Source organism: Phyllobates terribilis, unplaced genomic scaffold, assembly GCF_046119375.1.
Source record: "Phyllobates terribilis strain yellow unplaced genomic scaffold, ASM4611937v1 Scaffold_142__1_contigs__length_4687701, whole genome shotgun sequence".
Lineage (NCBI taxonomy): Eukaryota > Metazoa > Chordata > Amphibia > Anura > Dendrobatidae > Phyllobates > Phyllobates terribilis.
In genome coordinates this window covers 3,019,750-3,036,793 of record NW_027362902.1, presented here as the reverse complement: position 1 = coordinate 3,036,793, position 17,044 = coordinate 3,019,750, and the positions used below count along the sequence as shown (strand labels likewise).

Genomic DNA, 17,044 nt, shown 5'->3' with positions numbered 1-17,044 from the left:
TAACTAAAAATGCCATCAGATTTAAAAACCTTAAAACATAAGCAGAAATACTTTATATGGAAAAAGGTAAAAAAATTGGGTACATCTTTACCTCCATTAGATTTACATTTGTACATCAGATCTCTTTTTAACTTTTCCATTTTTGAACCCCATAAAAACATAAAAACAATTCTTGTTACTTTCTTGATTTGTAAATTGGAAGGGGGAAACACCATTGCAACATACAACATAATGGGAATTAAAACGGCTTTAATAATTAAAATTTTACCTTCCATACTAAGGTTCCTTAAATTCCACAATGAGATCTTTTTTTCTATTTTATCCATTGCAGAGTCCCAGTTAGGGTCCCCCTCATTGGCTTGGTTAAAAATAATTCCTAAAATTTTTATGTGATTTTTCTGTATCACTATCCCAGGGGTCAAAGAGGAGTCCCATCCACCCACATTAAAACAGTCACATTTATCTATATTTAATTTAAAACCTGAGGCTTCACAGAAAAATTGTGTGTTTCTCAATACCCTCCTCAGAGATGTGGAATCTGGACATAGTATGGTAACATCATCCATGTAACTTAGGGCTTTAAGTTGCATACCCCTACTCCCAGGAATAGGTACCCCTTTAATTACTTTATCTTTTCTCAGTATGGTTAATAGTGGTTCCATAACACAGATAAAGAGCAGTGGTGAGAGAGGGCACCCTTGTTTCACCCCTGATAATAGAGGAACCCCCTTCGTTAAAAACCCATTTACAGAAATTTGACTAAAACAAGAATGATATAAAAGCATAATGCGGGTTAAAATTTTCTCTGGAAACGCCATTTTTTTAAGAACCATAAAAAGAAATTCATGCGATACCCTGTCAAAAGCTTTTTCAAAGTCTAAGGATAAAATAGCAAGGTTTTGACTTCTCTCTTTTGAATACCATATGGTATCCCTAATTATGTTGAGGGACTCAGCTATGGTTCTTCCGGGAACACCACATACCTGGTTAGGGTGAATTAATTTGGCTATAAAGGGTTTTAAACGGACTGCAATAAGTTTAGCTAAAATTTTATAATCAAGGTTTAAAAGCGTAATAGGCCGCCAGTTTTTAAGTTGGCTCCTATCCCCTTTTTTATATATTAAAGATACCAGACCTCTCCTCCAAGATGGGGGTAATTTATTAGTATTAAAAGCTTCTTTAAACAATAAAAACATATCGTTCTTTAAAATTCCCCAAAAAGTCAGATAAAACTCAATCGGTAGACCGTCTTCCCCAGGGGCTTTCCCACTGGAGAAACTTTTAAAAATCTGTAAAAGTTCCTCACTGGTGAGATCCCTAGATAAAACACCCTGGTCTAAAATATCTAACTTAAAATCAAGGGAATTAATAGCATACTCTAAAAAGGATGGATCTATAACTTTAGTGTTAAAAAGAAGTTGATAAAAATTAAAAGCTTTTCCTAACATACCCTTAATATCATTTTCACCTTCAAGATTTAGGATTGCGTCCCTCCTCCCCATTACCTTTTTGAAGAAGAATCGGGAGCATTTCTCTCCTTCCTCCAGGTGCTGTACATGGGAGTTAAAAATTATTTGTTTTCCTTTTTCATTAAGAGCATTTTTTATTTCAGACTTAAGATTTGCAATATCATCATCCACATCAATACCAACTTCTTTTAGTTTAAAGAGTACTTGTAGTCTCATATTAACCCCTTAAGCCCCGCGGGTGGTTTGCACGTTAATGACCGGGCCAATTTTTACAATTCTGACCACTGTCACTTTATGAGGTAATTACTCTCGAACGCTTCAACGGATCCCCCTGATTCTGAGATTGTTTTTTCGTGACATATTGTACTTCATGATTGTGGAAAAATTTCTTCGATATCACTTGCGTTTATTTGTGAAAAAAATGGAAATTTGGCGAAAATTTTGCAATTTTCAAAATTTGAATTTTTAAGCCCTGAAATCAGAGCGATATGTCACACAAAAGAGTTAATAAATAACATTTCCCACATGTCTACTTTACATCAGCACAATTTTGGAACCAAAATTTTTTTTTGTTAGGGAGCTATAAGGGTTAAAAGTTGACCAGCGATTTCTCATTTTTCCAACAAAATTTACAAAACCATTTTTTTAGGGACCACATCACATTTGAAGTCACTTTGAGAGGTCTTTATGACAGAAAATACCCAAAAGTGACACCATTCTAAAAACTGCACCCCTCAAGGTGCTCAAAACCACATTCAAGAACTTTATTAACCCTTCAGGTGCTTCACAGGAATTTTTTGAATGTGGAAGAAAAAAATGAACATTTAACTTTTTTCACAAAAATGTTAATTTAGACCCAATTTTTTTTATTTTCACAGGGGTAACAAGAAAAAATGGACCCCAAAATTTGTTGTGCAATTTCCCCTGGGCACGCAGATACCCAATATTTGGGGAAAAAATACTGTTTGGGCGCACGGCAGGGCTCGGAAGGGAAGGAGCGCTATTTGACTTTTTGATTGTAAAATTTGCTTGAATAATTAGCGGACGCCATGTTGTGTTTGGAGAGCCCATGTGTGCCCAAACTTTGGAGCTCCCCCACAAGTGACCCCATTTTGGAAACTAGACCCCCCAAGGCACCTTTCTAGATGCATAGTGAGCACTTGGAACCCCCAGGTGCTTCACAAATTGATTCGTAACAATGAAAAAGTGAAAAAAAAAAACACTTTTTCATTTTTATGAATCAATTTGTGAAGCACCTGAGTGTTCCAAGTGCTCACAATGCATCTAGATAGGTGCCTTGGGGGGTCTAGTTTCCAAAATGGGGTCACCTGTGGGGGAGCTCCAATGTTTGGGCACACAGCGGCTCTCCAAACGCAACATGGTGTCGCTAACAATTTGAGCCGATTTTCCGTTAAATTTGTTAGAGGACACCATGTTGCATTTAGTGAGTCCCTGTGTGCCCAAACATTGGAGCTCCCCCACAAGTGACCCCATTTTGGAAACTAGACCCCCCAAGGCACCTATCTAGATGCATAGTGAGCACTTGGAACCCCCAGGTGCTTCACAAATTGATTCGTAACAATGAAAAAGTGAAAAAAAAAACACTTTTTCATTTGTATGAATCAATTTGTGAAGCACCTGAGGGTTCCAAGTGCTCACTATGCATCTAGATAGGTGCCTTGGGTGGTCTAGTTTCCAAAATGGGGTCACTTGTGGGGGAGCTCCAATATTTGGGCACACAGCGGCTCTCTAAATGCAACATGGTGTCCGCTAACAAATTTAACGCAAAATTGGCTCAAATTGTTAGCGACACCATGTTGCGTTTGGAGAGCTGCTGTGTGCCCAAACATTGGAGCTCCCCCACAAGTGACCCCATTTTGGAAACTAGACCCCCCAAGGCACCTATCTAGATGCATAGTGAGCACTTGGAACCCCCAGGTGCTTCACAAATTGATTCGTAACAATGAAAAAGTGAAAAAAAAAACACTTTTTCATTTTTATGAATCAATTTGTGAAGCACCTGGGGGTTCCAACTGCTCACTATGCATCTAGATAGGTGCCTTGGGGGGTCTAGTTTCCAAAATGGGGTCACTTGTGGGAGAGCTCCAATGTTTGGGCACACAGGGACTCTCTAAATGCAACATGGTATCCGCTAACAAATTGAATGGAAAATCGGCTCAAATTGTTAGCGGACACCACATTGCGTTTGGAGAGCTTCTCTGTGCCCAAACTTTGGAGCTCCCCCACAAGTGACCCCATTTTGGAAACTAGACCCCCCAAGGCACCTTTCTAGATGCATAGTGAGCACTTGGAACCCCCAGGTGCTTCACAAATTGATTCGTAATAATGAAAAAGTGAAAAAAAAAACACTTTTTCATTTTTACGAATCAATTTGTGAAGCACCTAGGGGTTCCAAGTGCTCACTATGCATCTAGATAGGTGCCTTGGGGGGTCTAGTTTCCAAAATGGGGTCACTTGTGGGGGAGCTCCAATGTTTGGGCACACAGGGACTCTCTAAATGCAACATGGTATCCGCTAACAAATTGAATGGAAAATCGGCTCAAATTGTTAGCGGACGCCACATTGCGTTTGGAGAGCCCCTCTGTGCCCAAACTTTGGAGCTCCCCCACAAGTGACCCCATTTTGGAAACTAGACCCCCCAAGGCACCTTTCTAGATGCATAGTGAGCACTTGGAACCCCCAGGTGCTTCACAAATTGATTCGTAATAATGAAAAAGTGAAAAAAAAAACACTTTTTCATTTTTACGAATCAATTTGTGAAGCACCTAGGGGTTCCAAGTGCTCACTATGCATCTAGATAGGTGCCTTGGGGGGTCTAGTTTCCAAAATGAGGTCACTTGTGGAGGAGCTCCAATGTTTGGGCACACAGGGACTCTCCAAATGCAACATGATATCCGCTAACAATTTGAGCCGACAATTTGTTAGCGGATATCATGTTGCATTTGGAGAGTCCCTGTGTGCCCAAACATTGGAGCTCCCCCACAAGTGACCCCATTTTGGAAACTAGACCCCCCAAGGCACCTATCTAGATTCATAGTGAGCACTTGGAACCCCAGGTGCTTCACAAATTGATTCATAAAAATGAAAAAGTGTTTTTTTTTTCACTTTTTCATTTTTACGAATCAATTTGTGAAGCACCTGGGGGTTCCAAGTGCTCACTATGCATCTAGAAAGGTGCCTTGGGGGGTCTAGTTTCCAAAATGGGGTCACTTGTGGGGGAGCTCCAAAGTTTGGGCACAGAGGGGCTCTCCAAACGCAATGTGGTGTCCGCTAGCAATTTGAGCCGATTTTCCATTCAATTTGTTAGCGGATACCATGTTGCATTTAGAGAGTCCCTGTGTGCCCAAACATTGGAGCTCCCCCACAAGTGACCCCATTTTGGAAACTAGACCCCCCAAGGCACCTATCTAGATTCATAGTGAGCACTTGGAACCCCAGGTGCTTCACAAATTGATTCATAAAAATGAAAAAGTGTTTTATTTTCACTTTTTCATTTTTACGAATCAATTTGTGAAGCACCTGGGGGTTCTAAGTGCTCACTATGCATCTAGATAGGTGCCTTGGGGGGTCTAGTTTCCAAAATGGGGTCACTTGTGGGGGAGCTCCAATGTTTGGACACACAGGGGCTCTCCAAACGCAACATGGCGTCCGCTAACAATTTGAGCCGATTTTCCATTCAATTTGTTAGCGGACACCATGTCGCGTTTGGAGAGTCCGTGATGTGCCTAAACAGTGGAGCTCCCCCACAAGTGTCCCCATTTTGGAAACTATACCCCTCAAAGATTTTATTAAGGTGTATAGTGAACATTTTGAACCCAGAGGTACGGCACATTATTTGTTTACATTAGGTCATCATATTGAATAAGTTTTCATTATTCTTGAGCGCAAGTGCTCGCTACTTGAGTTTGCATCGGGTACTCAGGTATGCACCATGTACAGCGTGTGCTCGAGTGACATGCTCGAGTCCCTGCTCCGCATGTTTCACGGTTATTAGACACCCAAAAAAAAACATGCGGGGATCGCTCGTGCATGGCAGGCAATCCCCGTAAAGTTTTTTGGCCGCGAAGCATATGGGGCAGAGACTCGAGCATGTCACGCAAATACCCACGATACTAAATGCATACCAGAGCACCCGATGCAAACTCAAGTAGCGAGCACTTGCTCTCAACACTAGTCGCCATATCGTCATCTTTTTTTCTTACTTTTGAAAAAAATCCCAACCCCAGCCCTAGCCCTAGCACAACCCTAGCCCCAGCACAACCCTAGCCCCAGCACAACCCTAGCCCCAGCACAACCCTAGCCCCAGCACAACCCTAGCCCCAAACCCAGCCCTAACCCTAGCCCAATCCTAACTCAAGAGTTTATTTTTGACGCCGTTCCTTGTGCGGTATAAGTGATTAGACGACTTTATTCTTCGGGTCGGTGTGATTACAGCAATGCCAGAATCATATGGGGTTTTTATGACTGACAGCTGTCACACACTAAAAGACGCATTTTTTGTAAAATCTAGTTTTTGCATCGCCATATTTTGAGAGCTATAATTTTTCCAGATTTTGGCAGACAGTCATCTGACGGCTCGTTTTTTGCGGGATGACTTGACGTTGTTATTGGTGCCATTTTCAGGCACGTGACATTTTTTGATCGCTTTCTATTCCGATTTTTGGGAGGCAGAATAAACAAAAACCAACAATTCAGGAATTGTTTGGTTTTTTTTTTTTTATTCTGTGCCGCGTGTGGTAAAATTGATGAGGCAGCTTTACTCTTCGGGTCAGTACGTTTACAGCGGTACCACATTTGTATCATTTTTCTATGTTTTGGCGCTTATACACAATAAAAGCTATTTTATAGAAAAAAATATTTTTTAGTATCGCTTTATTCTGAGAGCTATAACTTTTTTATTTTTCGGCTGATGGAGCTATATGGCGGCTTGTTTTTTGCGGGACGAGATGACGTTTTCAGCGGTATCATTTTTATTTATATGCGTCTTTTTGATCGCGTGTTATTCCACTTTTTGTTTGGCGGTATGGTGATAAAGCATTGTTTTTTGCTTGTTTTTTTTTTTTTTTTTTTACCGTGTTCACTGAAGGGGTTAACTAGTGGGACAGTTTTATAGGTCAGGTTGTTCTGGACGCGGCGATACCAAATATGTGTACTTTTATTGTTTTTTTTTTATTTTTTTTATAATAATATTTATTGATGGGTACATTATATTTTTATTTTTGGTGTATTATTTTTTTTATTTTTTTATAATATTTTTGCACATTTTTTTTTTTTTTTTTTTCCACTTTCACACAGTTTATACACTTTATTACTTTGTCCCACTCTGGGACTTTCACTTTTTTTTTTCTGATCGCCTGCATGGCACAGGAATGGAGCACCATCCCTATGCCATGAAGGCTGTCAGAAGTGCACAGTGTGAAGATTGCTTGGAGATGCACTGCGCATGTCCAAGCAATCTTCCTGCTCTCTGGTGACCCGGATGTTGTCATGACGACATCGGGTCGTCATGGCAACACCCGGGAAGCCTTTGCAGACTGCGCTGGAAGCCGGAAGAGGAGGTGAGTATCGCCGATCACCTCCCCTTGCCCCCGCAATGCCGCGATCGACTTCGATCGCAGCATCGCGGGGGTTAATGTGCTGGGAGCGGTGCGTGACCGCTCCCTGCACATAGTACCGGGTGTCAGCTGTGACAATCAGCTGACACCCGGCGGCGATCGCACCCGCACAGCCTGTGTGCGGGCGCGATCGCGATGACGTACTAATACGGGTCTGGCTCTTAAGTCCCAGGGCACAGACGCGTATTAGTACGTCAGATGTTATTAAGGGGTTAAAAACATAAAACCACTGCTTTTTCTTTTTTGCTTTCATTTTCCCTGCCTTAATAAAAAATAATTTAATCTTAGGTTTAATGCTCTCCCACCAATCCAGCATCGAGGCGCGGGGGTCTCTCTTTGATTGCCAGCACTGGTAGGCCTGCACAAACCTCTTTTGAATATCAATATCCTCTAGGAGAGTTGTATTTAATCTCCATGGGCCTCTTGAGGTATTTTGTTCCCCTGCTAACTCTAAAAACACAGATAAAACTTTATGATCAGAGAATAAATTAGATAAAAGAAAACATTTACAAGGTTTAAAGGCAGTAGAAGCAAATATGAAATCAATTCTAGAAGAAACTCTTCCATTGGACCATGTAACACCTGGATCCGCCGGCAAGAGTTCCTTCCAGCAGTCCTGTAATCTAAAATCATCAATTAAACTTTTCAACAAATAGGAGGTACGGTCTTTACGATTCACATCCCCACCCTGCCGGGATTCCCCATCACGTAAACAATTAAAATCTCCTCCCACTAGCAGGGGGGTTGACCCAACACAAAATAATGGCAATATTTCAAGTAAATCCGCCCTTTCCTGCTTCCCAGGAGGAGCGTACACATTTAATAAACGTAAAGAAAGTCCATTAAAAACAAGATGTATTAAAATAGCTCTGCCAGGTATAATTTCAGTCACAGATTGAATGATGGTAGAATGTCCACGGCAAAGTAGTCCAACTCCGGCAGCACGACAGTCATTAGCACCGGACCACACAGAAGCGCCCAGTTTCCAGTCTTCTTTTAAGTCCTTATAATTTAAATTACTCTGTATACCACATTCTTGTAGAAAGCAGAAATCAAAGTCCAATGTCTCTAAATAAGAAAATAAAGCAGCCCTACGTGTAGGGCTCTTTAGGGACCTCACATTTAGTGAGGAGATTTTAAGAGGAACAGACATTAAGAAGAATCAGGATCTGAAGATGGGAAGAAGTCAATACACGGCACCTCCTCCTCCGCATCTCCAGGGGTCAGGATTTGTTTAATATTACCGGGATCTGAAGCAGGCAAAAAGGCATCATCCACTTTTGGCTCCTCATCTGGACCTCGACATCCGTGTTTTCTTTGGATATCAGGTTGCTTTACGTCCTCCCGTTGCCTTTTCAGAGGCTGGGAGCTGTCCATCTTTTCCAAGTCCTGTGCATCTGCAGTCCTCATGGCGGTCTGGTCTATGGAACGGGTGTCATCCCTCTGGGTCGTCTTGTCCTCTGGTCTGGTCACGGAACTACTGCGACTTCTGGTTCGAGGACCAGGGCTCGACTGGGTCTTAGCCGGGTCCTTTTTACTTTGCGCCCTAGAGGTCTCTCTTTCCGACACACTGGTTGATCGATTAAGGAGCGTACCCTTTTTGCCCTTACCCAAGATCACCGATGATGGTGTGGCGAATCTGGGTGCTTGCTTAATCGGGGTACTAGAGGTCTCCTCAGTTCCACATAATGCCGGTGGTGCATTCATGCTGGATGAGGACCCTTCCTCTTGACTCTGAGATACGGCAACATCTAGAGCCAGAACATCGATCAATTCCACAGAGAGCGAACCCTCGGTTAATCTTATGGAACCCCTACGACCGTCCTTCTGTGGAACTACCAGCGGGCCCTCTGGCGGAGCCGTTGAAGGATTTGGTCCGGACCCGTCAGCGTGCGCCAACCCAGGTCCAGGGGCAGGTGTAGTAATACTCCCTCCGAAGTATTCTTGGATAGTCAGTTGACCTGACTTAAACATGTCATATGTTTTTGACTTTTTGCTCGGACAATTCCTGAAGGCGTGACCTGCCTTCCCACATAGGTTACATACGATCTCAGAGTCACACGTAGCGGAGGTGTGCCCACTCTTACCGCACTTGTTGCAAAAGACTACATGAGCCCTTGTACAATTTTCTCGTGTATGCCCATATTCATGACAATTCCGGCATTGAAGGGGCATTCCTGGGTAGCGTAGGAATCCCCTGACATTACCAATGGCAAAATTAGCAGGCGGGTGGTGAAGACCACCAATGCCGCTCTGATCTGGATGGAACTTCACCAGGTATTTCCTCTTCCCATTCCAGAAGCGCTGGGAGTTGAGGATATCATGTGAGAAGCGCACTGACTTGCAGTAACGCTTCAAAAAGGTTTCGATATCGCCCTCAGAGACGAATGGGCTGTACATGAAGATCACCAAGGGTACTTCCTCTTCACCGTACAGGAAGTCAAAGCTCAGCCCGTTCAGTCTCTCATCGTCCTTGTCCGCAACCATCAGTGCTGCATGGATATTATCACAGCATGATTTAGCCATAAAGGAAATGGTATATCGCCCACGGAATTCCTGATCGTAAAGACACAGGATCTTATCTCGCTCCAGGTGGAAGAACCCAAAAAGAATCTCATGCACGATGTACTGCAGATTCTTCTCATGGCGCTGGCACTCATCCACCATGATTCTAATGGACTGTCGCAGTGGAGTCTCCCCCACCGCAAATCCAAAAGAAAAAGGCATTTTCGGCCCTCAGGGACTAAGCCCTCCCCCAATAGTAACAAGGGAATGAATCCCACAAAAGCAGGAACAAACCCAAGACCGAGGGAGGGGTACCCCAAGAACTTACACAGCCCACTAAGCGATAAAGCTCAGCAAAGGAAAACGCCCTTATTTCCTCGGGTCGCCCCGAAGACAAGACGCGATCGCTTCCCGTTGTCCGGGGACTAAGCCGACCTGCCAATAGCTGCAAGGGGGTGAAGCTCCCTCCGTTAAGAGAGAGCGATCCCCCAAGGCCAACAAGTCGGGTACCCCAGGCACCTCCTAGCCGAGACCAAGGCAGCAACCGTTAGATCACTGCACCTGATCCTAGCCAAAAGGCCGAGAAGCGATAACCAGAATTGGTTTCGAACTACGGAGCCACCCAAGGATCCTGAAGAGTCCATTTGTGGAGATGAGCTCCTGGACTCCCGTTAAGAAGACATGTTGTCAACCTCTAGATCCCTTACATGCCTGCACTTTTCGGCTTGCTGCTGCTGCAATCCACGCGTTTTAGATCTGCATAACTCCACCTCTTTAAACACAGCACCCTCACCCCCTGCTGTTCCCACCCGCCTCAACACCGTTGGAAGGGAGGAGAACCAATTAAGGCGGGGGGTGGGGTGGAACGAGCAGCTGTCTACCCTTAGCAGGAGGGCTGCTGATTACTTACTTCTCCTGCTGCTGCTGGCTGTCCAGCAGCAGACTGAAGGTGGCTGCTGCTGTGCGCAGGTATATAAAGGCTCAGAGCCTATTATGACACGCGCAGCCAGCGTTCCATTGCCACATTCCATCTACTGCAGGCAGGATACCTGGCTGGCTGAATGTCGCTGAGAAGCTCACAGAGACCGCCATAAGCAACAGTTTAACAGAATGCCACAGACTAATCAACCAAACTTTTTGGGTTGGGTTCTCTTTTATAGTCTGCAGGCATTAATTGAAAGAAGTCAGTGTTCCAGCAGAGGGAGACAACGTTTCAGAAAAGGCATTGTAGCAAACCAAAAAAGAAATTTTAAGCGCAGCAGAGTAACCAGCGCACATACCTGTTAGCTCAGGTGAGTTTAAAAGGCTGCTGTTGATAACAAGGGCATTTGCTAAATAGATGGTGTGTGTGCAACAATATACTGAAAGGTCAATTATATTGTGCAGCTTATCTCACCACCTGTAGTTATTTAGGTGAAAGCTCCAAAATGCTTGCCTAATATGTCTGTTTATCCAAAAGGAAGTAAAGAGGGAGAGCTAGAAAGATAGCATTGCGTTACATTACATGGCAATGCAATGCACAGTTGCTGAAGTTGAACCAAAATGAGCTTGTCATCTGGCTTCTGCAACTTTGAACATGAAAAATCCAATGAGGAGAAGAAAAGCAAAGCCAAAGAGTCCATCCCAAAATCCGACAAACAAGCAAAATGAACAAAAAACATTGAATTCAATACTTTCTGATTTTAGAAACTGCATTAAAGAAGGGGTGCACCGGTCCTGGAGATACTGCAATACCAGGTCAATGCGTGGAGTGGACAGAGCAAGCTCTTTTTCCATCTCCCTGTTCTAAAAATCCATTTAATATATGGTCCCCAGATAGGGGACGTATCAGATATTAAACTGATAAGAACAGATACTACACTTGATCTTAGCCAAAAGGCCGAGAAGCGATAACCAGAATTGGTTTCGAACTACGGAGCCACCCAAGGATCCTGAAGAGTCCATTTGTGGAGATGAGCTCCTGGACTCCCGTTAAGAAGACATGTTGTCAACCTCTAGATCCCTTACATGCCTGCACTTTTCGGCTTGCTGCTGCTGCAATCCACGCGTTTTAGATCTGCATAACTCCACCTCTTTAAACACAGCACCCTCACCCCCTGCTGTTCCCACCCGCCTCAACACCGTTGGAAGGGAGGAGAACCAATTAAGGCGGGGGGTGGGGTGGAACGAGCAGCTGTCTACCCTTAGCAGGAGGGCTGCTGATTACTTACCTCTCCTGCTGCTGCTGGCTGTCCAGCAGCAGACTGAAGGTGGCTGCTGCTGTGCGCAGGTATATAAAGGCTCAGAGCCTATTATGACACGCGCAGCCAGCGTTCCATTGCCACATTCCATCTACTGCAGGCAGGATACCTGGCTGGCTGAATGTCGCTGAGAAGCTCACAGAGACCGCCATAAGCAACAGTTTAACAGAATGCCACAGACTAATCAACCAAACTTTTTGGGTTGGGTTCTCTTTTATAGTCTGCAGGCATTAATTGAAAGAAGTCAGTGTTCCAGCAGAGGGAGACAACGTTTCAGAAAAGGCATTGTAGCAAACCAAAAAAGAAATTTTAAGCGCAGCAGAGTAACCAGCGCACATACCTGTTAGCTCAGGTGAGTTTAAAAGGCTGCTGTTGATAACAAGGGCATTTGCTAAATAGATGGTGTGTGTGCAACAATATACTGAAAGGTCAATTATATTGTGCAGCTTATCTCACCACCTGTAGTTATTTAGGTGCAAGCTCCAAAATGCTTGCCTAATATGTCTGTTTATCCAAAAGGAAGTAAAGAGGGAGAGCTAGAAAGATAGCATTGCGTTACATTACATGGCAATGCAATGCACAGTTGCTGAAGTTGAACCAAAATGAGCTTGTCATCTGGCTTCTGCAACTTTGAACATGAAAAATCCAATGAGGAGAAGAAAAGCAAAGCCAAAGAGTCCATCCCAAAATCCGACAAACAAGCAAAATGAACAAAAAACATTGAATTCAATACTTTCTGATTTTAGAAACTGCATTAAAGAAGGAGTGCACCGGTCCTGGAGATACTGCAATACCAGGTCAATGCGTGGAGTGGACAGAGCAAGCTCTTTTTCCATCTCCCTGTTCTAAAAATCCATTTAATATATGGTCCCCAGATAGGGGACGTATAAGATATTAAACTGATAAGAACAGATACTACACTTGATCTTAGCCAAAAGGCCGAGAAGCGATAACCAGAATTGGTTTCGAACTACGGAGCCACCCAAGGATCCTGAAGAGTCCATTTGTGGAGATGAGCTCCTGGACTCCCGTTAAGAAGACATGTTGTCAACCTCTAGATCCCTTACATGCCTGCACTTTTCGGCTTGCTGCTGCTGCAATCCACGCGTTTTAGATCTGCATAACTCCACCTCTTTAAACACAGCACCCTCACCCCCTGCTGTTCCCACCCGCCTCAACACCGTTGGAAGGGAGGAGAACCAATTAAGGCGGGGGGTAGGGTGGAACGAGCAGCTGTCTACCCTTAGCAGGAGGGCTGCTGATTACTTACCTCTCCTGCTGCTGCTGGCTGTCCAGCAGCAGACTGAAGGTGGCTGCTGCTGTGCGCAGGTATATAAAGGCTCAGAGCCTATTATGACACGCGCAGCCAGCGTTCCATTGCCACATTCCATCTACTGCAGGCAGGATACCTGGCTGGCTGAATGTCGCTGAGAAGCTCACAGAGACCGCCATAAGCAACAGTTTAACAGAATGCCACAGACTAATCAACCAAACTTTTTGGGTTGGGTTCTCTTTTATAGTCTGCAGGCATTAATTGAAAGAAGTCAGTGTTCCAGCAGAGGGAGACAACGTTTCAGAAAAGGCATTGTAGCAAACCAAAAAAGAAATTTTAAGCGCAGCAGAGTAACCAGCGCACATACCTGTTAGCTCAGGTGAGTTTAAAAGGCTGCTGTTGATAACAAGGGCATTTGCTAAATAGATGGTGTGTGTGCAACAATATACTGAAAGGTCAATTATATTGTGCAGCTTATCTCACCACCTGTAGTTATTTAGGTGAAAGCTCCAAAATGCTTGCCTAATATGTCTGTTTATCCAAAAGGAAGTAAAGAGGGAGAGCTAGAAAGATAGCATTGCGTTACATTACATGGCAATGCAATGCACAGTTGCTGAAGTTGAACCAAAATGAGCTTGTCATCTGGCTTCTGCAACTTTGAACATGAAAAATCCAATGAGGAGAAGAAAAGCAAAGCCAAAGAGTCCATCCCAAAATCCGACAAACAAGCAAAATGAACAAAAAACATTGAATTCAATACTTTCTGATTTTAGAAACTGCATTAAAGAAAGGGTGCACCGGTCCTGGAGATACTGCAATACCAGGTCAATGCGTGGAGTGGACAGAGCAAGCTCTTTTTCCATCTCCCTGTTCTAAAAATCCATTTAATATATGGTCCCCAGATAGGGGACGTATCAGATATTAAACTGATAAGAACAGATCAGGTTTCAACATAATTTATTAAGTGCGTAAAAGATGGTTTACAATCAAAAACAACAACACAAACAGTACATTATTAAAACACAGAATTCCACCCATAAAAACCCCATATACGATTAGCGTCCCTCCTCCCAATACATTTGACATCCCTCAAGTAATAAATATACATCTGGCTAAAAGCAATTTTAAGACAATCCTTCACAGAAATAGCATCACGTTTAAAAAGTAAAATATTGCGTGCCTTCCAAAGGGCGTCTTTAAAACAGTTAATCATACACCAACATATACAATACTGTTGAGGGGTCGGACATTTAAAAAGGCCATATAAAACATATTCATGGTTAAAATCTCTTAAACCGCAAGTCCATTTTAAAAGAATCCCAACTTTGTGCCAAAGTTCCTGTGCAAATGGGCAATTCCACATAAGGTGCAAGGTGGTTTCGTCATTAACACATGAGTCTCTGGGGCATTTGGCTCTGGCCACCAGGCCTCTCCTGTGTTGAAACTCTCTGGTGGGGAGGCACTGGTGGACCACCATCCATGCGATGTCCTTATGTCCATTTGCTAAGAATTTCCCGAAGACATTCTTCCAAACTTGCTTCGATCTCTCTTCTGAGAAATTTACTATGGGGGTCACATCTTCATTCCTCCTCAGAAAAGATAAAAGCTTCTTGCGGTCTTTAAAAATGTCCATATTAAAATCACCAAGGCTATAAAATCGAACAGTCTTTTCTAAGATTGCTTGGTGTTTGGGGGGGCATAGTAAAACAGGGGAATTCAACGACAACTTAAACCATCTTTTAAAAATCATCCCACAAGTATATTTTAAAAAATAACTTAGCGCACTATTACCATTAAAATGTTTGAAACAAAAGCAGAAATAATTTAAATGCAAATAAATATGTAAATCGGGGACATCCCTTCCGCCGTTCATTTTATTCTTCCTCATTATTTCTCGCCTTAATTTTTCCATTTTGGAGTTCCATAAAAACATAAAGATCATCCTAGTCATTTTTTTAATTAAAACATCAGAGGGGGGGTACACCATAGCTATATACAGTATGAGGGGTAACAACACTGATTTTATAATTAAAATTTTCCCCTCCATTGTTAGGGACCTCAAACCCCAAAATGATATTTTCTTTGACATTTTTTCTATGACATTCTCCCAGCTTTGAGTTCCCACATTCTCCTCGTTAAAAACAACTCCAAGAATTTTTACATTGTCTCGTTTTATAGTGAGCTGCGGGAGTTGGGCGGTGTCCCAGGATCCCAAAGTCAGACATTCAGATTTATTTAAATTAAGTTTAAAACCGGATGCCTGGGAAAAAAAATCAATGCGCAACACCGCCCTCCGGAGGGAAGCAGGGTCCACGCACACAACCGTCACGTCATCCATGTAGCCAAAGACTCTCACATCACTGCCACCTCCGCCTGGAACAGGAACCCCTCTAATCACTTTGTCTTTCCTTATTGCACTCAGCAGGGGCTCCATGGCGCAGATGAACAGGATGGGCGACAAGGGGCATCCCTGCTTCACTCCGGACTCAAGGGGAACTCCATCTGTTAAAAAGCCATTAAGAGAAATTTGACTAAAACAATTTTTATATAAAATCTTAATACAATTTAAAAGCATATTAGGGATACCCATTCTTTTTAAAACTCTAAAAAGAAATCTATGAGAGACTCTATCGAAAGCTTTTTCAAAATCTAGGGCTAAAAGAGCTACATTTTGACCCCGGTCTCTGGAATACCAAATTACATCCCTTAATACGTTTAAAACCTCTGAAATACTTCTGCCTGGTACACTACAAACCTGCTCAGGCTGGATTAGTTTGGCAATGACACTCCTGAGCCGGTCTGCAACCACCTTAGCAAGTACCTTGTAATCAACATTTAGGAGAGTTATGGGTCTCCAATTCGCTAGAGTACTGCGGTCACCTTTTTTATATATCAAAGACACCACTCCTCTCCTCCACGAAAATGGCAACTGTTCACAAATAAAAACTTCTTTAAAAAGCATAAAAAGGTCCTCTTTTAAAATGTCCCAAAAAGTAAGGTAAAATTCTACAGGTAGTCCGTCACACCCAGGTGCTTTACCCTTAGAGAAACTTTTAAAAACATAAAATAATTCCTCTAAAACAATATCGCGTTCTAAAAACTCCTGGTCTGTAAAATTTAACTTAAAATCGAGATCATTAAGAGCATCAGATAAAAAGGACTCATCTATACACTTTTTACTAAAAAGATGCTTATAAAAGTTAAAAGTAGCATTCAACATTCCCTGCATAGATGTTTCACCCTCTAGATTTGTGATCACTTCTCTTTTATCCATGACTTTTTTGAAGAAGAAGCGAGAGCACTTCTCCCCCTCCTCCAAGTGCTGCACTCTAGAGTTAAAAATAATCTCTTTCCCCTTTGTGTCTATGCAGTTCTGAATTTCAGTTTTTAGGCTAGCAATATCATCTCCCACCTCCACCCCTAGCTCTTTGAATTTAAAAAGTGTTTGTAGTTTGGTGTTAAGATCACTAAAACATCTTTTTTTCTCTCTAGCTTTACGTCTCCCTGCTTTTATAAAAAACATTCTGACTTTTTTTTTCAAATTTTCCCACCAGGTTACCATAGGGGCATCAGAAGGTTTTTGTCGCCGCCAGGCTTGATAGGCTTTACCAAAGTCTTGTCGAATCAGAGGGTCCTCCAGCAGGTATGTACTTAGACGCCAGAGGCCCCTGTTGACCCTCTGTTCATCCCGGTATTCTAGATGCACCTCCAAGCCCTTATGGTCAGAAAATATATTTGATGTTAAAACACATTTTACAGGGTTAAAATCATCTGATAGGAAAATAAAATCGATCCTGGAGGACACCCCTCTTCCGGACCACGTATAACCAGGGTCCGTCGGCAGGAGTGACCTCCACGCATCGCATAATTTAAAATCAGTTATAAAATCTTTCAATAGATGACATGACTTATCCAATTTGC

General features: G+C 42.9%; 3 non-coding genes across 3 annotated transcripts; all 3 read right to left on the bottom strand.

Moving 5' to 3' along the window:
- Nucleotides 1–11,310: 11,310 nt before the first annotated feature.
- On the bottom strand, nucleotides 11,311–11,501 carry LOC141205949 (U2 spliceosomal RNA). The gene has a single exon (XR_012276620.1). It is a non-coding gene; the product is annotated as a U2 spliceosomal RNA (small nuclear RNA).
- Nucleotides 11,502–12,610: 1,109 nt separating this feature from the next.
- On the bottom strand, nucleotides 12,611–12,801 carry LOC141206172 (U2 spliceosomal RNA). Its single transcript, XR_012276838.1, has one exon. It is a non-coding gene; the product is annotated as a U2 spliceosomal RNA (small nuclear RNA).
- A 1,109-nt stretch (nucleotides 12,802–13,910) lies between these two features.
- Nucleotides 13,911–14,100, bottom strand: LOC141206255 (U2 spliceosomal RNA). Its single transcript, XR_012276911.1, has one exon. It is a non-coding gene; the product is annotated as a U2 spliceosomal RNA (small nuclear RNA).
- Between the last annotated feature and the right edge of the window lie 2,944 nt (nucleotides 14,101–17,044).